General features: G+C 33.6%; 1 protein-coding gene across 10 annotated transcripts in view; it reads left to right on the top strand.

Moving 5' to 3' along the window:
* The window catches only part of HMBOX1 (homeobox containing 1), a 240,102-nt gene that overhangs the window by 194,736 nt on the left and 17,930 nt on the right, over window positions 1-27,436 (top strand). The gene's annotated exons all lie outside the window — the stretch shown is intronic.

Raw genomic sequence — 27,436 nt, 5'->3', positions numbered from 1 at the left:
CTAGATGACATAGTGAGTAGAGCACTGGGTTTTGAGTCAAGATAGATTCTTGATCTATGATCATAAAAGAGTTGGAAAGTATTTTAGGAACTATTGAATGGAAGTGTCATGAGACTTTGGTTTGATACCAAAGGGGAGTGGGAGGTGTTAAACCAGGAGATACTCATTTCTCTTCTTTAAGTTTTAATTGTAACTTGCTCCTTTTCTTTCTCTGTGCTGATCTATAAACCTGCAAAACTGCCACCTTGCTGTTTCTCACATGAAGTCTTTGTCTTTTTGTTTTGGATGTTCTTCATGCTAATGTGTACTTCTATCTCTTGAAATTCTCTGTCTCCTTCAAAACTTTTCATAAGTGACAATCACATGAATCTTTCCTGATCACTCCAGTGTTCTCCCCTCCCCCCCTTAATTTATTTTGTATATATGTTTTATATGTTTGTTCAAATATAATTTCCTGAAGGTAAGGTGCTATTGGGGGAGGGTGGGTGGTGTTTGTTTCTGTTTATATATATGTTTCATTGACTGGTGGAATAAATCATAGATTATAAAGGTTGAAAATACTATAGTAGTATTTGTTGTAGAAGCAAATAACTAGAAATGAAATAAATGTTCATTAATGGGGAAGGGACTAAAGAAATTGTGGTAATTCAAAGTGGAATATTAGTATAACATAAGTAATGATTGTTATAAGTACAGAAAAGTATGGGAAGCAGGAAAGTCATATATAAACTGGTCCAGAGTGAAGTAAACATAATCAGAAAAACAAAATATAAAATGACTACCATGTTGTAAATGGAAAGAACAGAAAATTTTCAAAATTGAATGTTGCAAAATTATCATAACCAAGTTTTGCCACAAAAAAGTGTTTCCTTTCTATGACTATGATCCCATCAGTTCTCATGGATTTAATTACTTATGTTTATGCTGATGATTCTCAGATCTACCTGCCGATCTTCATTCTTGCATCTTCACCTACCTTTCAGGCATTTCAAATTGGATTCTAGTAGACATCATGAACTAAACAAATCTTGTTATTTTTCACCCTAAACACTCTCTACTTGCTTTATTACTAGCAAAGGAAACACCATTCTCCCAGTCTCTCAAGCTCATAATCTAGAAGACATCCTGGATTCCTCACTCTGTCATCCTTCCAGATGCCGTGAAACATGCTTATCCTTCCAACTATGTGTTGGACAAATACACAAATTGTATGTAGAGAAAGTCTGAAAGAAGCAAGAAACGTATCTATCCTTCCTTTTGGCCTTGTTTGTTATAAAGCATGGGTCCAGGATTGTAGTGTCTTCTGTAGAGAGCAAGTTTTTCATAATTCTAAGGGAAAAGAAGCATGAAAGGAATAGTTCTTACTTATATAAATGAAGGAACAAGTAAATGAAATATTTGATAATGTGATTATTATATACAAAGCACCATGTTAATAAGCACTAGGAATATAAAGAAAAACTTAAGACCACTTCTTTTCTCAAGGAGGTCATGTTCTAATAGGGAGACATATACTGTTCTAGCTGTTATGTTAGGTTTTAGCTAAAAATGATAGAAATATAAATGTAATAGATGGAAATGATGGAAGGGTCCCATGTTCCTCATGATGGAACAGTAAAGTCGGTTATGGTACATTTTCTTTAATGTTACTTCTCAAAAAATATGAGGGGCCGTTTTTTAATCTTAAAAAAGGGATCCCAGAGAGCACAATAAAGGCTAAGATAGGCACATGGGGTAGATGCTTTTGTATAGAATGGGTAAGAGAGAGCTAGAAAAGGGAGACTGTGACTGAATAACAAGGAGTCTGAGTGCAGTTAATGTCACTTCTTTCACAGTGGCAATGGTTCTCTGTTTTTGATTATCAGCTTTCCTGAGTAATAGAATTAAAGGATGAGGAGGCATGAATTAAACTTATTTGTAGCGAGGCAAATGGTGAGTTCCTGGTCCTATCTCTGGTGGTCAAAGTGGTTGTCACTTTAAGTATATCATATACATATGCATTCCTTTCTGAATTGTTACATCTAACATAGAAATGATCAATCTCCTCCCTCCCCTTCTAAAGTATATTATCCACTTGTCCTTAAAGCAAGGATTCTTAATTTTTTGTGTGTCATGGATCTTTTGGGATTTTAATGAAGCTTGTAGATCCCTTCTCAATAATTTTTCCCTATTCATAATTGAAGGAAATAGTAATACTAAATACTAAAATACTAAGGAGGTATTATTTTCCTACGTAACTTTACAGACTTTTAGATCCCAGATTAAGAACCCTGTTTATGCATAGAGTCTTTATTAAAGGAGAGCTAAATCTAAGCCCTTGAAACAAAAGTGATTAATAAAACATAGCTCCCATCTCACTTTGATCAAATTTTAGAGAGGAAAAAAATCACATAGAATGAAATGTTTTCTATCCTAGAAAAATCTCCAAAGCAGCTAAATAGAATTAGATCAGAACTTTCTCCCCAATATATTTCTACCTCTCAGCAAGAAAACAGCCTGCCTTTTTCCCAGAAAATTTTATATGTCTGAAAATAGGGGCTTAGGATAAAAGTGCTGCTTCCAGCTTAAAAATAGCATCACAACCACAGTACTGTAACAAGCTAGAATTAAATTATAGGTCTAAATTTGGTGCCACTGCTGTTAACTTGACATATATATGATTCTAGTTAGAAACACAGTCCTCATTCGCAAATGCTTTTTATACATATGTGTTGTTGTGACAGTAAAAGTATAGAGTGAAAGGGACTAATGAGTTCGTGCAGTATATTTCCAGAATGTTACTTGAGGTTTCTGTAATTCAATTCTCTTGGTCTTTACTGCTTTTTGGAATTTTTCCAAGGACAGGTTATTAGTTGTTAGGCTTTGGTTTCCGTCTCTTTCCTTTCTTTTTTCTTTTAAATTTTTCAGTGAATACTTAAAGGTTAATAAGACCAAGTTCCAGAAACTAAATTCTATATTTAACTGCAGAGTAGGTGTGGTTCAGACAACGGCACTGCTAGCCTGTTTAGTCTTTTTTTCTTGTCATCACAACCTTGACCTGCAAGGGAACATTCCTTTCCTTAGTCTTTTGATTATGAAATATGCTGAATTATGATTATAATGATGATATGATATTGTTTACTTTTCCTCTGGGAATAAAGCAGATTATAATCATCACATAGATTCAGATCTCAAATTGCACTTAAAAATCTGTTTCTGATTTTCATTGTAATCTTATAGCACCCTATAAATTATTTTCATAGTGCCTCTTGTATCTGTTTTTCCCTTTTCATCTCTTACCTTTTACTGCTATTTTACTTTAAAATATGTTATATAATTTTATAATTTACATAATTTTATATTTATGGTATTATTTTTATATTTTATTAGTTATGAGATTAAAAATCCCAAAATTGATTTAATAGCCCTTTTATTATTTTAACCTTTTTATGAGGCTATTTTTTCTTGGTATTTATTCTTCCTTGGATTTTAAATTTGTGGGATCTCTTAAGTGCTGTAGGACATTTCAAATTATCCACAAAAACAAATCCACTTGTAGTGTAAAGGTTTTTATTTCATTTATTCTGTTTTGTAAAGGATTTAGATAGGTTTTTTTTCCCATTAACTACTTACTGTAATAGGAGTATATATTTGATTCCATGGTTTTTCTATCTCTTTACTTTCAAATCGCCCAGCCACTTTCTTTTTCTTGTCATAAACATTTTAAATGATGTCTTATATGGTACTTCCTACATATAAGTTACTAGCAATAAGCTATGGGTTGCTTATAGCTATTATGTATGTTTTGACTTAGCTCTGAATCAGCTATGAATTAGATTATTTTGAGATCATGTTCCATGTAATTATATATTATCACTAAGAATGGCAACAAGCAACATGCAATCATTGAAAGGTACTTCATAGTTCCAAAATGTAATCCAATCCTAACCTTATCATTTTAATTTGGGGTCTCACTCATTATTTAGCACTTTTCCAAAATGTATATAATTCAGTTGATGTCTATATGATTATTGGTTATAAAATGAACAGTAAATGTTTGTCAATCCTTTGGCAGACCAATCAAGATATCTCTTAAATGGTTTTGGAACTCATTGAGGTAGCTATGTTACATTCTTAGACTTGATACAGTTAGTACAGTATTATCTTCAAATGAGGATATATAGTAGCATTGGCATTGATAGAGAATCTTTCTCTTTGAACTTTTGCATATTATTTCCTTTTTCATGTATCTTAGTTGAGTATAAGTTTCTGTTTTATGTCTTGGTCTATATTAGTACTCAATGAATTGCTAATTAGTTATCTCTGTGATCATATCTGATTTTATGTAATTTTACCATGTGTCAGTAAATAAGCATTTATTAAGTGCTTTCTATGTGAAAACCACTGAACTACATGCTAGAAATACAAAGAAAAGCAAAAAATAGTTCTTGCTTTTAAAGTGCTCATAGTCCAGGGAAGTAGCATTCAAATAAATGTGTACAATCTATATACAGAATTAAGAAGAAATAATCAACAAAAAGAAATCACTAAAATTAAAAGGAATTTGGGAAAGATTTGTTGTAGAAGGTGGCACTTTCACTAAGACTTTAAGGAAGCCAGGAAGTAGAGATGAGGGAGAGCATTTCAGTTATGGGAGACAGCCATTTGAAATATATAAGGTCTTTTTTTAAGGAACAGCAAGGGGAGCAGTGCCACTGGATTGTAGAATATGTGGAAGATGTAAAATGCATAATACTAGATGTTTGTAAATAATAGAAGGAGAACAAGGAAGTTAGGAAGTAGTGATAATTAGTTCAGTTTGGGATGTATTGAGTTCAAGATGCTAGCAGATTTCCAATTTGAGATGTTTAATAGACATTTGAAGAAATAAGTTCGGCAGTTAGAAAGATTAGAATTGTATAAGTAGATTTGAGAATCATCAGCATAGAAATGACAATTGAATATTGTCAGGTATCTTGACTGGTCTGCCAAAGGAATATGGGACTGATAAATTACCAAATGAAATAGTAGAGAGGTAGAAGAGAAGAAGGCCTGAGCAGAACCCTTTGGGACTCTTCTTTTGGAATTGTCTCTACTCTTAGACATCCTGAAAATTAAACCCTGAATGCCTTTGTCATTGTGTCACATCCAGCACAAATTCCTTTTATCTGTTTATTTGGTTACTCTCTCCGACTCCAGGACATTAATATTGAGAGATAATGGAGTCCAAACGTGATGGTGCAGTCTAGGTATCGGTCTATCTATTGCCTTAGAACACTCTCATTATCATCTCTACTTCGCCTTAGAACACTATCATTATCATCTCTACTTCGTATATCTATCTTTGCCATTTTCCTAATTTTTTCATTAGATGCTCTCATCGTTTGTCATAGATAAGTTTAACACTAAACAATCCATACATTTATTTTCTTTACTTATTGGTTTATAAGCCAATACTTATAATCAAACATTGCCTTCTTTGGCAGTATTCTTCAAATTAGCTTTTACTATAAAGTAATAGTGTTCTTGTTTGTTATGCTCTTATAAAGCAGTCCAAGTCGTTTGCAGACCAAAATCACTTGTAGTTACTTTTGTTCTCATCATTTTTTAGTTGGTTAAACTTCTCAAAGAAACAATAGTATTTAGAGTCAATGTCATTACTTTGGATCATTTTCCTTTTTTTCCCCCCAAATAAAAAAGCTTACTCAAAGAGTTTTTGCAGTCATCTGTATTGTCAGTTTCTCTTCTTTCTCTTATATTTAATACTGATTTTGATTTTTGCCCTAGCAATTTTCATGGAAAGCTGGTTCTGAAATGATTACTACCTTGATAACTGTTTCCTGTGAAGCAAATTAACAATAAGTTAAAGATGTATGTCATATCCATATAAAGTATTTATGATGCATAGGTATGAGACTTTACTTTTTGAATCTTTGAGTATAAGTTTCTAAGATCTAAGATCAAAGAGGATAACATATAAAGTGCTTTGCATACTTTAAAATGCTGTTAAATGCTAGTTTTCATTGTTATAAAATTTTATAATATGACCTCTAAAAGTTCAATGATTTACATATAAGCGTTTAGTTGCTACTATCGAAATCAAAACAAAAACAAAAACAAAAAAAAGCTTCCATAGAAAATGGAACATTTTAAATCTTTAATGCTTGTATAATTTCACTTCTTTTTTAAGAGAATCTTGATACTTGAAAAGATTTATCCCATATATATTCAGAACAACAAACTTGGAAGTACTTGTTACATTATAGTAGATTTTTTCCACTTATATCTTATGGATGGTTGTAGGAAGTTCTTCTTAACATTGTGTTATCAGATTTATAAGTGATTCATAGCACATGATCTATTATTGTTATTATGAATTTAGTATTGGAGAAACAAAGGAAGTAATAGCAAAGTTGAAAACTATTGTTAGACTTCTAGATTACCATGCCCTTACTGAATTTTTAACTTGTCATATTTGCAGAAACTGATTAAATAGAGTATTTTTATTTACTCTGTGTCAGGTCTAACTCTGGTCATTTATATACAAGTAAACTAGATAATTCCTACAACCAAAAAAGTTTGCACTTTAGTAGCTCAGAAAGGAGTGTAAAATGCAGGGCTGTTGTTGATTGAGGGGAAATGATTGGTGAGAAGCATAAGACCAGAGAAGGCTCAAAACAGGAGTAAGCTAAAACATGGTTGTTGCCTTTCCTGAAACAACACTCTGGCTGAAAGATTCCCCAATCAGGAATTAGTCCCTCATGGCACTTTTCTTCAGGATAAGAAGGTGTTTGGCAAGATAGAAAAGGAAAAGAAATCTAGAAAGAAGATCAGAATAACTTTGTCCCATTGTCAGAATTATAAATTAGGAAAATTAAACATTTTCCCAAAACCAGTGTCATTTTCTTAGTAACTTTCTTACATTGTTTATTAGCTGAGGCATTCACAATTATTATATATTGTATTTGGTAGCAAAATTTTATATCTCTTAGAAGACTTTTCTTTACTGCTGTTTTTAAAACGCTCATGGTATAGTCTTCCTTAGCAAAAGCTTTACGTTGTAGATGTTGCATAATATTCCAGTGCCATCTCAACAATTCAACTGCTGAAGCAAGGAACCCTATTCTTTTCCCTAAGATTGCACTTGGATAGGACGTCAGATTAAAATAGTGACATAACAAAATTTGAAGGTCTGCTCTCTGCCCTCCCACTTCTACTACAGTCAGGATTTAAAAAAAAAAAAAAAAAAAAAAAAAAAAAAGCTGTACATAATGAGACTTAAGCTATCATATATGATCTTCTGCTTTCTATATAGAAGTGACTATGTTGGTTTTGTCAAGTTCAGAATAAGAAATAATCTTTAAAAATTTGTACTTTGAAATAATGTAGTGTAGAAGTTATTTATACTATCTTCTTAATGAATCCCCTCTGTCAGATTGAGCATCTCTACTTTGGTAGTTCTTTGGAGAAGTTTCTTCATGTGAACAATAGAAAGACTTACTTGATTTCATTTCATAAAAATAGAGATTGTTCTGCCCCCTATACATACTGGTTGTGTCATTTGGTGCAAGTTATTTATCCTCTTAGTGCTCCAAGTGGTACCTCCATTATGAATACTACATCAGTACTTTGGAACAGCAGTTATAGATAACTCATAATTTTATAAATTTTAGGGATAGCAGGGTCCTAAGAAGTTACTTGGTTGAACTTTCTCATTTTATAAATGAGAGGCTTGTTCAGAGTCACAGAATTACCCAGTGGCATAGTATTCTAAACTCATAGGCCATTTTGAAAACAGCCTGATAGTCTAGGGAGCCTTATTTTGTCCTTTTTTTCTCTTGTTCTTCCTCTGTATACATGTCTAAATATAAATTCTTTGTGTTCACTCCTACTCCCTTCTTTCATGTTTCATTTTTTCTCTCTTGTGTTTTTCTCCACATTTTCTTTTTTTTAATTTTATTCTTTTCATTTGTTTAAAAAAAAACAGAATAAGAAAAAAGAAAAACAGAAAACGAACACAAAGCAAAATAAAGCAAAACAAAAGAGAACATTATCAGGTTTCCAGAATATTCAAAATATATAACAACAAATTACCAGTTCACAAAAGTACACATATTAGTAGGAGAAATTATATTCATGAATTTCCATCTTTTCTTTATTTCCTTCTTTGAGAATCTGTACCTTCTTTTCTAGTTTGTTAACTTTTTTTTTTTTCATAATCTTTTTTTTTTTTCTTGGATGGTTTTTAGTTTTTACTCATGGTGTCTCATTTTAATGAGGGAAGGAAAGGAAAGCGGGAACCCCATTTCTTGGCACATAGATAATCCCATGAGGCACAGTGTCCCCTGTAAAATGAATTTACAGGCCTGAAAACCTAGATTGATAAATAAAAGGTTTATTGTAGGAATTTGGAAGTAAAGTTAAGTTAGAAGGATGCCAGGGCCAAAGGTGGCCGCTGGGCGGGCAGGAACCCTTACATGGTTGGAAGGATACCATGTGTTGGCTGGGAGGGCTCCTGCAATGAGGGCTCCGGCTTGGCCCTTTTTATATCTAGAAGATGATGGGCCCTAAATTCTCAGCAGGCTTTTCAATTAGCTCAGATCAGGTGAGGGCTGGGGGAAGCTAAGCTGATGGTGGGGGCTGGGCCCGGATATTCAAAGGGTGCCTTTGACCAGGATTTGTGAATCAAGGTCAGACATGGGTTGGGCAATTAGAAAGGAATCTCAACCCCCATCAATTTGATTTTTTAATTCTTTTTGAATTCTATAAATTTTCTCTAGGCAGGGAGCCATTTCACATTACTCTTTTTTTCTTGGTCTTTTGTTTTGTTTTGTTTTGCTGAGGTACTTGGGGTTAAGTGACTTGCCCAGGGTCACACAGCTAGGAAGTGTTAAGTGTCTGAGGTCGTATTTGAACTCAGTTGCTCCTGACTTCAGGGCCAGTGCTCTATCCCCTGCCCCACCTAGCTATCCCCACATTACTCTTTGGGATAGAAAGTCTTTACTTCAGTGTCCTCCTCTGAAGATGAACCCTGATCTTCCCCGTTCCCATAATAGGTTTCAATGGTGGGGTTCTTTCTTCTTTGCCCATTCATTTTTTTATAAGAGGTATTAGTATAAGCACCTCTAATCATGGAGTGAGAGGATGGTACCTCAGTCCTCCCTTCAGCTCTCCTCTCTGACCTGGAACCCCAAACCAAGAGCTCTCTCCTCCTGCAAGTGCCCGCAGAATCCTTGCCCTAGGGCTTCTGCACTCAATGATGGGCTGGTTCCTTCTCACCCAGAGCTGTATTTCTGTAGCACAGCTGAGCCTTTTCCTAATCAGCAAAGATTCCCTCGATTTTCCAGGACTCAGACCCAGCCTCTCACAGTGCAGAAAGCAAAAATTTCTGTAGTTCCAGCTGGAACTTAAGCCACAGCCAGCTTGCCCCCTAGGCCTGGAATATTGTACTTCACATTGGTTAATCCTCACTTGAGGTCTTGCTTCAAATCTTCTTGGGTTGTACTTGGAGGACCTCTGTTCTGCCCCAAGTTTTCTTGATTTTTCACCAATTTATGTTTGCCCTGAGGTGTACATGTGTTCTATTTATGGGGGAATTCTGGAAAGTTTGAAATTTTCTAAACTACCCTGCCATCTTCCCACAATGATCCTCCACATTTTCTCTTCCCTTCTTTTCAGTCCTTTTCTGATTATACTGTTATTTCATTTTTCTCCTTACTCTGCTTTTAAAACTCTTATAATGCTTCTGCTACCCCTAATTATTTCTTCCCATCTGCACCAGCCAAATTCTCCTCCTTTCCCTGTCTAAATCACTTTCACTCGTACAGTGACCTCTGCTCTAGATAACTTTGTCCTCTTGTCCAATGGCTGGAGAAGACAAGAAGTTAATGGCAACTATACTGTCTTGGTCTTTCCCTCAGCTCCCTTGGATTTAATTAAAATCTTTATGTAGACATTTCCTAGTCTCTGTGTTCAGTATATCCTACTTACTCCCTTAAACTCCACTGCCATTTGGGTATCTCAAACGGGCTGTTCCTTAAACCTATCAAACTCTATATCAAAACCATAGTTCTTATCATTTAACTTTCTTCTTTTTGATCTTCTTTTTTACCCTTGAAGACAACATTCTGCTCTGATTCAGGCTGTCATTGTCAGTGACACTTTCTACTCCTTAATCTCATTCACCCAACATATCTAATTTATTGCCAAATTCTGTAGTTTTCTACCTTCCCAATATCTCTCCAGTATGTCCTCTTCTCTCCACTCTGACCACCACAAGCTAGTTTACATCTTCATCACCTCTTACCTTAACAGCTTTTAACTCTTCTCTTTGATTGGTGTCCCTCTATTCCTCTCTATTGTTTATCAAGCCAACAAAGTGATCAGTCTTATCTGTTACCCCTACTGCCTGCTCTCTTCAGTGAGTTTTGAGGGCTTCCTTAATGCTTCCTAGGGTCAAATGTCAAGTCATCTTGACAGTTTAGTTTAGTTTTGAAAGATCATCATACCCTGCCTCTTCCTTTTTTTTTAGTCCTCTTTCACACACTTCACATTGCCACTACACTAACCTACTTATACTTCCTTTATATCCAACACTGCTTGTCTCATCTCTATGCCTTTATACAGGTTATCCCTCATGCCAGAATTCTCTGACTTTATTCCGGTCAAATGTCATCTTTTATAGGAGGGCTGATCTGGTCCCTTGGCTAGTAGTGCCTTCCACTTCAAATTATTATTCTGTATAAATCTTAAAGGAATATTTATTACATGTTACCACCCCCATTAGTGTGTAAGCTTCTCCAGAACAGAGATTGTTTTTGTCTTTCTTTTCATTCTCAGTGTTTTTATCATGGTGTTCTGTACCTGGTAAGTGGTTAATACCGTGTTTCCCCGATAATAAGACACTGTCTTATTATTTTTTTGGGACTAAAAAACACCAGAGGGCTTATTTTCAGGGGAGGGCTTATTTTATCCTCCATCATGCCCCTTTTATCCTCCATCATGCCCATTTTAGCCTCCATCATGCCCCTTTTATCCTCCATCATGCCCATTTTAGCCTCCATCATGCCCCTTTTAGCCTCCATCATGCCCCCTGAGTGCTTATTTTATTCTCCATCGCTTACTGAACTTACCGAGTTTTTAGATGGTCCTGTCTCAGCTCTACTCCGCGGCGCTGCTCTCAGTAGCGCCAGCAAGCAAATCACCAGGGAAGAAGAGGATGACGCGCTCACTGCTGCAGCTCTGATTGGATGCAGCTCGGAGCGCGACGTGCGTTTCACCCGGGAGGGGAGGGCGGCGCTGCTTACTGAAGGTACCGCTACGCAGCATATAGCGCAGGGGATCACCATGATGACCGTTTTCATAGTAAGTTCGATAGGGCTTATTTTTGGGGGAGGGCTTATTTTAGCGGAATATTAAAGAGTATGTGGGTGTCTTATTTTCAGGATAGGTCTTATTATCGGGGAAACACGGTAAATGCTTGTTGCCTGGCTTAGTGGGTTTATGTCTGACTATCTTTCTCTTAATCCCTTCTGACTCTCTTCTGCTTTCACTCTTTTCTTCTCTACCCTTTTTCTTAACTGTTCATTATGTAGAACTGAAATATATATTTTAATATTTATATTTTATAAAAAGTATTTTTGTAACAAAGTTTTATATTTACTATTCATCTAAAAATAAAGACATTTTCTTTTGAAAAAGAAACCCTAAGATCATTACTAAGAGTATATCTGTGATTCTAAGTTGTTTTTGCTTGATAGAATAATTGATTTTTTTTCCCCTTTGATTCATGGACCCTTAATAAAATAGGTTCCCATTCCTGATTTAAGCCTTTCAAAAAATATTTAACATAACAGTTAAAGACTGATCCCAAAGAACAGAATTTCCTACATGATAAATATGTTATATCAAAAGAGCACTTCTCCTCTAATGCTGTCATAAAGATATACCTAAATGTTCTATCCCAGAGCCAAGGATGTCATGTTTTAATCGTTTGTGTTTTGACTGTTCAGCTGAAGTTTATAGTTTATAATTTATAAATTGGAGTTAGTGATTTGACTTAAGGTTTTCTATAAAGTCATTTGATAAAGGGAACTCAGAAACATTCTTTAAATACTTGATTTCTTCTTTCTGTGATCTGGGCAAACTAAAAATTTATGATTTCTTCTTTAATGAAACTGACCTGCCTCTTGAAAAAAAACAGAAATTTATAGTGTTGTATGTATAGTTTTTCTGAATTTTCATGAATCCCCAAGTCACTGATAAAAGGTCCACATATGAATCAAGCTAATGATTTTCATATGAAAATCCTCTGAAATCCTCATGAAAGATCAAACTTTTCAAACCAATGACAAACACTAATTGAGAGATCCATATCTTGACAACCAACATTACCAAACTGAACCATATCAATATTGGCATTCTCATTACAAATAAAACCAGAAAATATAATCAAGTTACTATTAAATGGGAAAATGGCCTCTCGGGTTCTCTATGGAAAAACAAATAAGGAATTTAATAGAGTTGATTTCAACATAGAATCAAATAGACCAAGAAACATCAATTAAAATAGACACTCATTCATTGTATCTTATAGTGCTTCTGAGATAGACAGACAGATAGATAGATAGAGGACTCCATAAAAATATTAAGTCTTATATGCCAAACCTTATTGCAGAGAATAAAAAGGTAGAGAAATTTTGTGAATGATTTATTTAGATTCTCAAAATTCAGTCAACGTATACCTTAATATTTGCTGACGAAAGTGTAAGAGTGGACTTATGGGAGGATGGCAAAAAGTGTTTTGGAAAACACTATTAATGATTAAGAGATAAAAGGTCAAAACTATGTAAACTGCTTTGGTTATGCCATGAAAATTCAAGAAATCAGAAGTCTCTGAACATGGCAAGTACTAAACATCAAGAAATGATGAAGGTGACTATATCTTGTCAAATGGGAAACAGTTGATTACTATTAGAGAGGAGTAATTTCTGAATGATCTATCTGTGTTCAGTAAGACAATCAACTTGGTAGGAACAAAAGTAAAAAACAACAGAAAACCAGAAAGGATAGAAGATGAGATTCAATTTATAATTTAGTAGCTTCAGGCAGACTTGTTAAAAATAGATGTGATTCCAAAAAAAGAGGAATAAAGAAAAGTAAAAGAAATCTGTTCTGAAGATAAAATAAGTTTCAAAATATTGAAGAATTGATTATCATATATCTAGGAGTGATATATTAAATCTTTTGGGGAAAGTCACTCACATTATAACTAATCCCAAAAGAAGTTTTTTAAAAATATAAATGATATGCCTTTATAACTATCAGCCCACATGTTCACTGTTATGAAAATAAACTATATATATATTAAATATATCCTTAGTAGACAAATACGCAGTTAGCCAGCAATCATTTATTAAGCATTTTGTCTTGGGCATTCTTCTAAGCACTTGGGATTTTTTTTCAAGCTTTCTGGGAGCTTAAATTCTAATGAGGGAGAGAACATGTGAATAATTAAGTTCATACAAGATATATCCAGAGGAAATGGAAAGTAATTCAAGAAGGGAGGGCACTAATAGTTGACAAGAACTGTTTTCTTTATCGTTACATATCTTCACATTGACATAGTTGACTGATAGTTTCAGAAAATAAGAGACTAACACTGAATTGTTGATTATTTAAAATCAATCTATTCTAAATGTCCTTCCAGTATTGTGTTTCCTATGCATATGTTAAGTTCTTAATCATCATCTCTGAGTAGATTATTTTAAAATCTAAATATTCAGTCCTTGCTTGTTACCTGAACTATAATTCCACATTATCACCTGCCTATTTGACATTTCAGACTTGATACCTCAGGCATCTCAAATTTAACATACCCAAAACAGAGTTTATTATCCCTTCCCAGCCCCTATTATCACCCCCACCAGCCACCCCCCCAAAAAAATGTTCTAAACTTCTCTGTTTCCATGGGCATAATTAATCTTCTAGTCAACCAGATTTACAACCTTAGTGTTGTCTTTGTCTCCCTATGACCTTTCAACCTACATATTAAGTCAAGTTGCTAAATCTTGTCCTTTCTATAAAGTTCCCGAAGTGATTTTTCTAAATTGCAAATATGACCATGTCACAACATAGCTTAGTAAACTCCAGTAACTCCTTAATGTATATGTACATTCCTTCCTCATTTAAAGTTTTCCACAACTTTCCTCAACTCTCTTGTGGACACTAAAGCTTATCCAAACTCACATTCTTGCATATTTCTCATATGTAGCATACCATTTCCAACTCCTGCCTTTTCTGTGGCTGCTTCCCATGCTCGCAACAGACTGTTCTCACTATAAACAATTAAAATCCCTAGTTTCTTGGAAGGCTGAATCATGCCTTTGCTGATCATCATGAACCTCATTCAACTACTCCTCTCTTCCTCATTCCCCAAAAATATATGCTTTTTTTTTATATATAGGCCTATATTTAAGCTTATGTTGTCTTCTTCTCAAAGGCAGAGACAGTTTCCCTTGTGTCTTAGTATTACCAATGCCTTGAATATAATAGGAACTTGATAAATTTTTGTTGATATATTGTTGAATAAAAATTCCCTTAGAGATGCAATGAAATCAATCAGCAAACACTTTTTAAGTGCTTACAATATGCCTCATATTGTGTCTGGCACTGTGTGAGGCTAGTCATATAGAAATTCAGAAGTAATAGATGGGGAGTTCAAGAGAGTACTTTGCTTTCCTAAGCAAGGAGCAAGGATAACCAAGTATAAATAAGATGTGATCTATGCAGTTGGATCAACTATCCACATTGATGAGATTATGGCTTCTCTGAAACACTGAAGTAAGCCAATGTCTTTCTTTTTTTCTTTTTCTTTTTTTTTTTTTTTTTAATCATTCTAGGTTTAATAACTGGATACTGAATTACCATTTCAACTATTTTGCAGTTTTCATGTGTTACATTTTTACAAAATTATCCAACAAGCCATTATTTGCAACAAGGATTAAAAAAAAAAAAAAAGGAAAAAAAAGTAAAGTTGACCAAGATGTTAACCAAGTCTAAGAGTATATGCAACATTCCATATCCATAAGACTTCCATCTCTGCAAAGAATGGACAGATGGACAGATACATTTTCTCAGCTTTTTTCCAAGTCTAGATTGGTTCATATTAATTATGCAACATTCCATTTATATTGTTTTAATCATTGTATATGTTGTTTTCCTGGTTCTCCCTACTTCATTCTGTTTTGATTCATATAAGTTTCTTTATTTTTCTAAATTCTTTGTACTTGTCATTTCTTTTGGCACCATAATACTCCCTTACATTGATGTGCTGTGTTTTGTTTAGCTCTTCCTTATTTGATAGACTTCTACTTTGTGTCCAGTTTCTTTTTTGTTACTATAAAATTTGCTGTATTTTGATTTAATCTCAGATATTTCTGTTTATTACGTACATGAGGATATATACCAATCTACAGTATATCTGGGTTAAAGGATGATGTTTTAATACTCTTTGAGTATATCATTTCAGAAGGAACTGAATCTGAGGTGCAGCTGTACCTTATAGTTTTCTTCACTGATTTCTGTTCCTCTTAAAATAGTAAAAAGTTGTTCTCCTTTCCATTGTTTAAATTATCATAATAAGCAAAACTTTTGAGAAACTTATTTTCTCCATATTTATGGTACCTTTTTGTAAATACTATATCCCTAGTTCAATATTCATAAAATAAAATTAAAAATTCAGACTACTTAGAATAACATCTGTTGTTATTTTAGGGAATAACCACCCCCCCCAACCATGTTACCTTGTGGTTAATATTTGAGGAGATAACATAGTATTCATAATGAGCAGAGTTCAGAATAAAGTAAGTTTCTGATATATGGTTCCTCTTTCCTACTGACTTCAATTGTAAAATCAAGAGTTTCATTAGGAAAAATTTAGACCAGTTGGTAATAAAAACTTATTAATGAATGAATTAAATGTAAAAGTTTGAGTCATGCATGCTATTCTATATAGTAAAGTTGTGGCTTAATTAGTAAAATTGCAGTTTCTGAGTTCAACTAAATTTTTCTTGATGTGCTAATTAGATATTATTTTATACTTAACTGATTTCAACCTACAACATTGGTCAGATAAGAAAGAAGAGCAGTGTTTGCCTCATAACTTCAAGATGAAACAATCAAATGATTCAGAAATAGAAAGTAAATGACATTCAATTGTGGAAAGCGATCTGTGCCTAGCTGTTGCCATTTCCCTTGTGCCATTTTTAAGCAGAAAAGAGAGCCAATATTTCATGACCTAAAATCAATTAGCATAGTAGGTACGTAATAGAAAATAAGACCTAAATTATATCACTCCTTCTTTGTAATTATATTGTCTTATCACTACTGCTATTCTTAAACAGTGAATTTTCCCAGTCTTCTAATACAATTTCTTTTTTTATATGTAAACTGATTGAAGTTCACAGAGTTATACATTTTATGAATTCTAAAATGGCTAACTTTTGTTGTTATTCATTCATTTTCAGTCATGTCTGACTCTGTGACTACATTCTTGGCAAAGATATTGGAGTGGTTTGCCATTTCTTTCTCTAGTTATTTTGCCGATGAGAAAACAGAGGTGGCAAATAGGGTTAAATTACTTACCCAAGGTTACATAGCTAGTGTCTGAAGGCCCCATTTGAACTCAGATAAATCTTCTTGACTCCAGGCCTAGCATTCTGTCTATGTCTACTCTGTCTCCTAGCTACTCTGAAATGAATTAGAAGTAGAATTTTAAATTTAAATTTAAAAGAGTTTTAGAATTCTTTATTGAATCAGAACATTATTAGCCATATATTTCATATTACTGTAAATAATATTCTTGACATTTGCTTTACACAACAGGAACCTAGATACCTACTCATTAGACCATTTGGGAAGGGGAAAAAATACTTTTTAGCCATTAACAGGTAAAGTTATCTTTGTCTTATTCATATTCATTATGGGATATATGCCATAAAAGTTAAATCCCATAAATGTATTTTAAGGTTGGAAATTTAACCATGTTACTACTTGATGAAGTAAAAATAACCAAAAGAGAAATTATCAGTCCATGTTTGTAGTGGTATCATGATACACTAGTGCCAACAGTAATTCTCAGTTTTTTCTGGTCCTTAGATTAGAAATAAAGATCCCATATATTTTTGTTTCAACAACTGAAAACAGCCACGAATGCAGAATGTAGGGGAATAGCATTGTATTATAAGAAACAAAGTATATAAGGAATTTCAAAAAAGCATGGGACACATTTATGAACTTAGAACAGGAGAATAATTTATACAATTATAATAATGTAAAAGAAGTCAGTGTTAAAAAATCAATCTAAAAAGCAATTGAATTCAGAATACTTGCAATGAATAATCTTCCTAGAGAACAGATAGTAAAATACACATCCCTCTTCTTGTTAGAAGCAATGGTCTACTCAAACAGATTTTTGCTCTCCCTCCCCCTCGAGTCATTTTGGTGGTCAGTTTTGTTTAATTATTTTTATTTGGTTAAAAAATAATGATTCAGTGTTGGGAGATGGCATGTTGAGAAATGAACAAAGCATTTTTTAAAAAATCTATAAAACTTAAGAAAAAAAAAGTCTGCTTCCCAATAGACAAAAGAACAAATTAAAGAATTTATTGCTTTTAATGACATTAAGAAATGATAGCATAAATAAGTTAATAGCTATACTTTTGTGCTTAGAGAATGTAAAAATAATAATGAGACAGAGTACTGTTCCCAGTTAGGAAGTTAGTAAGACTTTGTTTCAAATTTTGCCTCTGACACTTAACTAGCTATTTGATCTTTGGCAAATACTTTATCTTTGATACCTTCTGTTTCCTTTTCTCTAAAATGAGTATCCTGGCAACTCTTAAGATTTATCTCTGAGATGTTATATGAAGCTCCATTCTATACATTGTTGTAACTATCAACTGAAAAAATTAAAGATATGTCACGTGTTGATTTATTAATATAACACACTACCAAAGACCAACCATTGGCAGGGCCTTTGAGGAATACCAAGTGGTCCTTTGAGAACCGTTGTGTTAGTTATTCATTACATTGCTTACTCTGACCATTCTTGTCCTATTATTAATATAAGCTAGTATTTGACTCCCTCCCCTCATTTTGAGAAACCAAAATAAAAGTTTTGTTGTTTTTTTGGATACCGATGTCTAATTTGGTGGTCATAATATACATTTAGGATCTTTGCTAGGTAACCCATTCCTATATGGCGGGAAGATAAATCCCCTGAGGTAATTGCATGTATTTGAAGTTATAATTATGTAAAATATGGTCATTAGTTCCGATGCAAGGAAATGTGCCATGCAAATTCAGATAATGCCACAGTGTCAGAGAATTCAATATTTGTGCTAATCAGGGCTTGGCTGGTAACCTCAATTTTGTGGCCCACATATAAACTGCAGTGGACTTTAGAATTTTCACTGTGACTTCATAATGGTAAGGGTCAAATTACAGCTTATATTTTTGATAGAATAAGAATGCTTGGAATAGGTACTTTAATGACTTTCTCAAATATATTCATTTGACTTTCCTGGTACTTAAAAGATACCTACCTGATGGATTGGATATTGTCATACAGCATTATTTAGTGGAAAGAGTACAAGACCCTGAGTCAGAAGATCTGTGTTTGAATCCCATCTTTGGGGGATTCTTACTATCATGGCCAAATCATTTAACTTCTAAATGTAAAAAATCTCATATGTAAAATATTAATACTAATAATTATACTATTTAACTCAGAAGGTTGCAAATCTTAAAGTATTATGTAAATGTGAGTCATTCATTGCTATCTAGCAAGTTGGTAAAAATGGCAACACTGTGGAAATAGTGTTGAAGGGATTATGCAAAAAGACAGGCATAAATAATACAACATTGCAACTATGAATTGATCAACTCTTCTGGAAAGTAATTTTTAATAATCTTAAATAATTCACTAAAATAACTGTACCTTTTGACCAAGATATCCCATAGGTAGGGACATATTCTGAAATCAAGAAAAAAAAAAAAACATGTCTTATAAATCAAAATATTCATAGTAGCATTTATTATGGTAGCAAAAACCTGGAAACAAAATAGATACCCAGTGATTGTGGAATAGTTTAACAAATTGTGGTTTCTGGATATAATGACATATTAATGGGCTGGAAGAAAGGATAAATATAAAACATCAAGGAAATTTGGGAAGACTTTTAAAAAAACTCATGAACAGTGAACCAGTCAGTTTGCAAGCATTTACTAAGTACTTATGTGGCCAGTCTCTAGGAAATAAGGAGAACCAGGAAAAAAAATATTTCAATAACTATTGTCTCATAAAAGGAAAAAAGAACAACAGTTTTAAAAAGAAGAAACTTACATAATACAAAAAAAAATCAATATGGTGACTCTCTCCTAGAATGACATTATTTGCCCACAAAACATTCATTATAAACAGATGCATCATGTTGAAAGCTTATGAACGGCATTAGTTTTTCTTGTGGATCACTCCATACCAACTTCAAAATATTAGCTAGTAAAGTAGATTGGAAAAAATATGTTTAAGCAATTATCCTATACCATATACTACAATGAGTCCAAATTGTTATGTATTATATTGCAGACAAAAATAGAGGTTGAGATTGGAAGGGCTTATCTTAATATCAGAGTACAGGGGCTGGGAAGAAATCTTAACAAGACAAAGGATAACAGTGATAATAAAGATAAATAGACCATTCCTGTTTCATATGAGAATATGATCTTTAGGAGAAAAAGGAGGATCCAAGAAACAATAGGACTGCTGTTTGGCATAAGTGAGATGAAAGAATTGACAGGAGAAAACTCAGTTGCTTAATTCTTAGTTTGCTTTGGTTTTCTTTCTCTGTCATTTGCTTTGGCAATGACAGAACAAAAATGACTCTAAAACAAGATAAATAAGTAAGGTAATAGGTTTAAAAAAAATGCCCCAGCAAAAGAAACCTGCAAGTGCAAAGAGGGCTAAATCTTACTGAGTGCCATGAATAAATGAAAAAATATTTTGAGTCTGTAACCTGTCTAAAGTGAATTACATCCTCTTATTTGAAAGATTGTGGAAATTGGGAGAGGAACTTCAGTAATAGAAAAGGGCAGGTGTCATCCTTATTTTCAAAAAAAAAAAAAAAAAAAAAAAAAAAGAAGAGAACAAAATATGCAGAATTTACGCCAGTGAAATTGATTTAAATTCTTGGGAAAGTTCTATAGTCAATCATAAAAGAAATAGTGAAAGCAACAGTGATTAAAAAGAATGAGCATAGTTTCATCAAGAATGTGTATCTGCAGAATAACCTCATTTCCTAATCAGACTTGTGCTTTAGGAGCATTGTTTATTTGATGATGGAGGATTGATTAAAGAGAAAGAGGTGAAGACTAAGATCAGTTAAAAAAAAAAAAAACTGTTGCCATAATACTAAGGACCAGAATTATAGTGATGGTGATGTAAATAAAGAAAAAGAGAGGTAGAATAAACAAGACTTGGTGACATAACTGATTGACTATGTGGGATAAATAATAATAAGTCAAATATAGCTCTTGAGATTAAACATCTGGATGGATGGTGATACCCCTCCTCCCGCAAGGAATAAGGGAAGTTTAGAAAGAATGGGTCTGAGGGGAAAAATCAGTATTCATTTTTGATATAATTTAGAAGTCTTTGGAACTTCGAGTTTGACATGGCCACAGACAGTTATTGATGTACAGTTGAATTCAAGTGAGAGACTAAGGCTAGGTATCTAGACCTGGATGTCATTTGTGTAGCAATGATAATTGCATCCAAAGGAGTCTAAAGAAACAGAAGAAGGCCCTAGAATTTACTCAGAATTAGGGGACAGAATATGGATTATAGTTTAATAAACGAGACCCAGAAGGAACAGGGGAACTGATAGATCAACAGTAACTGAATAGGAGCTGAGGAATAATTTATAGTATTTGGTGAGGTGTGAGCAATAGGAGAGCAAGTAAAGGGATGGATGAATGACAAAATTATTACTGACAGGTCTGTCATCTTGACAGACAAGAGGATTGAGTTAAATCTAATAAAATTAGTTCAATAAGGATAAATTTTGAACTTTACATTGGGTTCACAAAATCAGCTTCAGAAGTATTGGGAGGAATATGCTTAGATGGCAATTTGTCTGAAAAAGAGTTGTGAATTTTGGTGTACTAGAAATTTATTATATAAGTATTTAATTATATTGTAACAGCAACCCAAACAACTAATATAGTCTTTAGTTATATTAAGAAAGTATACCTTACTGCTATATGTAGTTAATGATTCCTCTGTCCTCTGCCTTGGTCATCCTGTATCTGAAGTACTATGTACAATTCTGAGCTCTTCAGTTTAAGTTAGGCATTGATTGCAAGGGATTGCAGGAGAATTATGTTGTATACTCCATTTGGCAGCTGTGTTATCTGTCAGTTTTACGTAGCTCTTTTCCTTTGTTATAAATCGGAATTTAATAAGATTGAGAGAGTGATACATTTGGAATTTACTGAAATAGAAAAAAAAACAACCACTAAAACCTTTTACAAACAAAACAAAACAAAAACAAAAACATTGATGAGTGTGAGATTTTGCAGCCAGTTTAAAATTATTGGTCAGAGGTTATTACTTTAAAAGTATAGTTTAAACAACTTGGGAAATATCTGATAATTTTTGCTGGTATCCACAGTATGTTCTTAAGGAAGTTTTGAATAGATTGATTGGTGTTGCTTTATTTAACCATCATATATCAACAAAAATGGAACAGTAATTAGGGGAAAGCATTCCGGTATAGCAGAAAGACAACTGGATTTGGCATCAGCAAACCTGGATTCCAGCCCTGCCTCTGTTACTTAATTGAATGACCTTAGGAAAGAAAGCCACTTTATTTCTCTAGGTCTTTGTGAGAAGATTGGACTAAATGATCCCAAAGTTACCATCCACTTGTGATCCTATAAAAGTTGGCTTGAAAACCGAGTCATTGTGATCTATAAATGTCATTAAGAGCTGACTCAGTGTTTAGGAATTTTCAATGTATCTGAAAAGCTATATTAGGTCTAGAAAGAATATTAGTAAGATATCTACTTCATTTTTATTTTTTTTTTTTTTTTTTTTTTTTTTTGCTGTCAGGATCATATCAGACTAATATTAGTAAGAATCCCAAGAAAATGTTCTAGATTGGAGATAATATCTGTAAAGCACAGGCAAAACCAAAATCACCATATAAATACTATTATTATATATTTCCATGGCCAGTTAACTCATTTGGTTTAAAAGAAAAAAAAAAAAAAAGAGGCAAAAGAAAAGAAATACCTGTTCAGTGAGACACCAGGGGCACTGGATTTATTTCCCAGGGTAGACCATTTCTTTTTAGGGGCCACAAATTATATCTTGAGTGCCAGATTAATGCATGTTTTTTTGTTTTTTATTTTTTTGTCACTGAGGAGGGTGGGGGAACCAGGCAAGAGAGAATAGCTTGATATATGATAATCACCACTTGGAAGGGGGAAAAAAAAAAAAAAAAAAAAAAAAACGAAAAAAACCACCACAACAGAAACTGTAGGTTAGTATTATTTTTGTATATAGTAATCTCGAAATCAGATTATTTTTTTAACTCTAAAAATAACCTCCCCAAAATTGTGTCAACTTATACACAAAGTGTAAAATGAGCAACTTACCAATTCCAGGTCACCAAACAAAATCTCCACTTCTGACCAACTTCCCACCAGTGAGTGAAGCCTGACAAACCAGAGATGAGGAAGATGCAACTTCTCTCCAGTCGAAGTGAAGGAGAGTCGAAGTCAAGCAGATGCATCAAAGAAGCTCACCAGCATCATCAGTGTATTCTTCAAGGAGTTTAGAAGCACACTAGTAGTCATAATGTGCTTTTACCAAGGGACTGTAGTTTTCACTAGTATGCATCTACATTTGACAAGCTGAGTAGAAAACCAAGAATTTGGTGAAACAGAGACATTGCAAAACTTTTACCTTTATTTAATCTTTGCTCTGAGTAAATGAACTGGGAACTTCAGCAGTTTGGGAGTGAACTCAAACTGTATTGTGAACTAATTGGGATAATTTATTCAGTCAAAACTTTTTTCTCCTTAGAAAAGTAATAGTTATTCAATTTTAGAGTGTGTGTGTGTGTGTGTGTGTGTGTGTGTGTGTGTGTGTGTTTTAAAATACTTGCTTTGATTCCCCCAGAAATTTGTCTCTTCTCCTTTTCTCATTACCTTCATAGAAGCAGTCTTCAGACTAGAAGGTGGCTTATTTTGATGGGGAATTTTGCCCAACTTTTATCATAGAGATTATGATTTTCTCTCATTAGACCTTCACTCACACCAGTAATCAAATTGCCACCAAAGTTAGGCTGGTAATTCACAAGCAAATTTTAAGTTATTTCACAAGCCCACGAAAGATCTTGTTGTATATTTTTCTACAAGACTTTCATAAATGTCAAGTACGCAAACTTCTCAGAGCCTCAGAGAATTAATTCACGTTCATAGAATCATATTTAACATATAGTTTAACAGTGTCTTATTTAAACCAATATCTGACAAGTCAGTAAAGCATTATGACATAGAATCAAAGAATATAGAATATGAAGGATCATGGAGATCAAGAAAGATAATTCATGGCTTGAATTAACTGATATCATTATATAGATATATATTTGGATTTTTTATGCAAAGAATGGGAAATGTCTTACCATCCTTGCAAGTAAATCAGAACTTCTTTATAATGCTAGTGTTGCTATGGATTAACTGTTCTGTATACTTTTATTGCATGTAGATTCTGTTTTGCATGAGTAGTCCCAGGGCATATTGGACAAGGACCTCTCTCCTCCTTTTCCTTCTATCTCTTCCTCTTCCTATTTCTCCCTCCTCCCCCTCCCCTCTGTCTCTGTCTCTCTCACAGAAGACATAGGATTAGTAGCTAGGTGATTTCTAGGATGTGAAATTTTATCTACTTTATGTTTCAAGAGGACAGAGAGGGCTCTAGTTTATATTGGGATGTGTTATTAGGTCTGTTGTTAGTGTTCTGCTGATGCTGCTACACCTATGTGTCCTTTGATAGTTTGTAGGCTCTGTGGTATAAAAACTAACATTTTTTAGATTTAAAGTACAAAATGTTATTTCAGACTTAAAGACAATTCCCCTAAGGTCCTAGGTTCTAACGCCATATGAACTAGGTAGTGTGGTGTGTGATCAAGAACACTGGAATAAGAGTCAAGACACTTAGTCCTGCCTCTGCTTTACCAGTAGCTAGTCCTGTGACCTTGAAGTGATTACCCATCTTTGGGCCTTCTTGGCACCATCTGAGAAATGAAAGAATTGAATTAGATAATCCCCACAATCCCTTCCAGCTCCCAAAATTTGTAATTCTTAAATTCTGTGACAAGTTTTGACCTGTGGTGTATTTGAATTCCATATATTATATACAAGCTATGGGGGTGGGGGTCTATTGTATTTGGATTGATGGCATTGTAGTATGATTGAAAGATAATAAATTTAGAACTAGAAGACCTAGGTCCAGATCCTGCATCCTCTGCTTACTCCCTGTATAAACATGAGCAAATCATTTACTTTTCCTGAGCCAGTTTCCTTATCAGAAAAATGTGACTATTTACCTCATAGAGTTGTTGTGAGGATCCAAGAAAACAATGTATGTGAAAGTACTTTGTAAAATATAGTTTTATATAAATGTAAGAAGTTGTTAATAATAAAGTTATTCCTTGTCATGTCAACGTTTTATTTGTTCATAGGACAGTTTTTTACTCTTTACCTGAATTTTTTAAAATTATTTTTTCAGTTCTGTCTTTGCAAAACTACAAAACCTTAAAACCTATAGCTCCTAGATAGCTGACTTATTAACAGTTTAGCCTGTTTTTATAGTCATACTGTCTTAAAAAAATTTTTTTTTGAAGAGGGCAATTTGGTTCTTTAAACAAATTAAGCTTTTAGAGTGCAAAATGAACTCATTTATGACACTTTGTTAAAAAATACTCATAGATCTATAGAATTTTAGAGTTGAAAAGGATTCCAGAGGTCAAGTCCAACATAAAGCTGAGCAGAAATTTCCTGCAGAATATCTCCCAAAAAAGTAATCATCTAACCTGTGTTTGAAGACTACCAGTGAAAGGGAATTTACCACCTACTGTATCAGCCCATTCTACTTTTGAACAGTTCTTATTGTTAGGAAGTTTTCTCTTACTTTGAATCTAAATAGCAGGAAGAAACTCCCTAAGCCTCACCTGTGGTTCCTAGTTCTGCCTTCTAAGAAGCCTTTGAAAAACCATGTCTCAAGTCTTCTTTCCTGTGAGATCCTTCCACATATATAGCACTTAAAGATAGCTCTCTTGTCCTCACTGAGTCTGATTTTCTTCAGGGTAAACACACTGATCATCTTTGATACATTTTCAAATTATATAGCTTTGTACACCCTCAACAGCTTGAGTTTTCTATCTTGACAATATCCTTCCCAAAAGATGGTACTCACTGCTAGAAACTAATCACATCAACTTATTAAGATCAATTTAGCTTTTTAGCTGACATTTCACCTTGTTAACTTATGTTGAGTTTGCAGCCCAGTCAAAAGAAAAACATTCTCCAAGTCTTTTAACCTTGAAATTTGTTTTAACATTTTTCCATCTTATCCATCTTACTTACTAAAAGAATCAATCATTTCCTCCCTCCATCCTCATTCCTGAAGAAGAATTTAAAGTGGAATTTGAACCTAAGGAAGGGTTCATAGTATCATAAGATGGTAAATTTGGAACCAGAAAGAATCTTTTTTTTTTTTCACAGTATATATGCATGAGTAATTTTTTTTATAACATTATCCCTTGTATTCATTTTTTCCAAATTATCCCCTCCTCCCTCCATTCCCTCCCCCCAATGACAGGCAATCCCATACATTTTACATGTGTTACAATAAAACCTAGATACAATATATGTGTGTAAATACCATTTTCTTGTTGCACATTAAGTATTAGATTCCGAAGGTATAAGTAACCTGCATAGATAGACAGTAGTGCTAACAATTTACATTCACTTCCCAGTGTTCCTTCTCTGGGTGTAGTTATTTCTGTCCATCATTGATCAACTGGAAGTGAGTTGGATCTTCTTTATGTTGAAGATATCCACTTCCATCAGAATATATCTTCATACAGCATTGAAGTGTACAGCGATCTTCTGGGAACCAGAAAGAATCTTAAAAGATTATCTAATTCCAAACCCCTCATTTTATAGATGAGAAAATTGAAGCCCAGAAAGGTTAAATGATTTACCCAAATAAGTCATGTATGTAAAAAGTGGCTGAACCAGGATTCTAAGTCAGGTTCTTTTAATTCAAGAGCCACCACTTTTTCTGCCATCTATACTATCTCTCCCAAGTTGGTGTCTGAAATTTAACATTCTCAATGGAGAAAGTTTTTGTGTTGCATCCAACAATAAGGGCCAGATTGTTTGACTAGAAGATCTGAATTTGATAAATATTTGATTGCAGGAAATCTATCTGTTTTTTTTTTTTTCTTTTTTAACAAAGAGAAACAATATGATAGAATGTGTAGAGCACTAGTCTTAGAGGCAGGAAGATCTGGATTGTTATACTGCCTCAGACAACATATTGGCTGTGTGACTTTGGACAGGTCACTTAATGCCTCAGGAATCAGGCTATATTCTTAAGATGATCAGTTGTTCCTCCGTAAGGATCTCTCTATTCCAATGAAATCACAAAATCTAATCTCTGGCCTTTGTGCAAAAGCAGATTTTTTTTAATTGAAGATTTTGTCGTTATTAATCATGAGGATGAGCTAAAAAATATATACCAGTTTTAGTGTGTGGAAACATTAAAGTTACCCTTTTTTCTGTAAATGAAAATATTGAGATAAATATTTCTCCAACTTAAAGTTGTTGTTTTTTTTTCCTTTTCAGAATTAGAGAACCATATCGATACCTAATCAAATTTCTAGGAAAACAGTTGCTCTCATTAAAACTTTTCCTCCCTTGTTAAAAACATATTGGGAGATTGGGTTATAGTTCAAGAACAAACTCACAGATATACTTAAAAACTGGATTAAAAGTATAAGACTTAAACCACCTAAAATAATTTAATGTAGTTAAGGGCATCATTTTTTGCCATCTTTGAAGGGATTGCATGGGTTAGGAAGTACTGACATCTTAACTGTCATTTTGTGAAGCAAACATGTTAACTGTGAATTCACCTAAACTTTGGAATGTTGTTTTTCTCTTACTGTGGACTTTAGAAACTTTAATGTTTAGAAACACTATAAATTGTAATTCAGAATAGGTTGAGTTAGAGAGATCTCTGCCTGTTGAGACTTTGCTCCCTCTAAATAAAAATGCTTAGAATTAATATTAATTAATAAATTTTTGCTGGCAAGCTTATGCCTCA

Source organism: Sminthopsis crassicaudata, chromosome 2 (genome assembly GCF_048593235.1).
Source record: "Sminthopsis crassicaudata isolate SCR6 chromosome 2, ASM4859323v1, whole genome shotgun sequence".
In the NCBI taxonomy this organism is placed as follows: Eukaryota; Metazoa; Chordata; class Mammalia; order Dasyuromorphia; family Dasyuridae; genus Sminthopsis; species Sminthopsis crassicaudata.
Note: the sequence above shows the minus strand (reverse complement) of the source record. Positions and strands in the feature narration are given on the sequence as shown.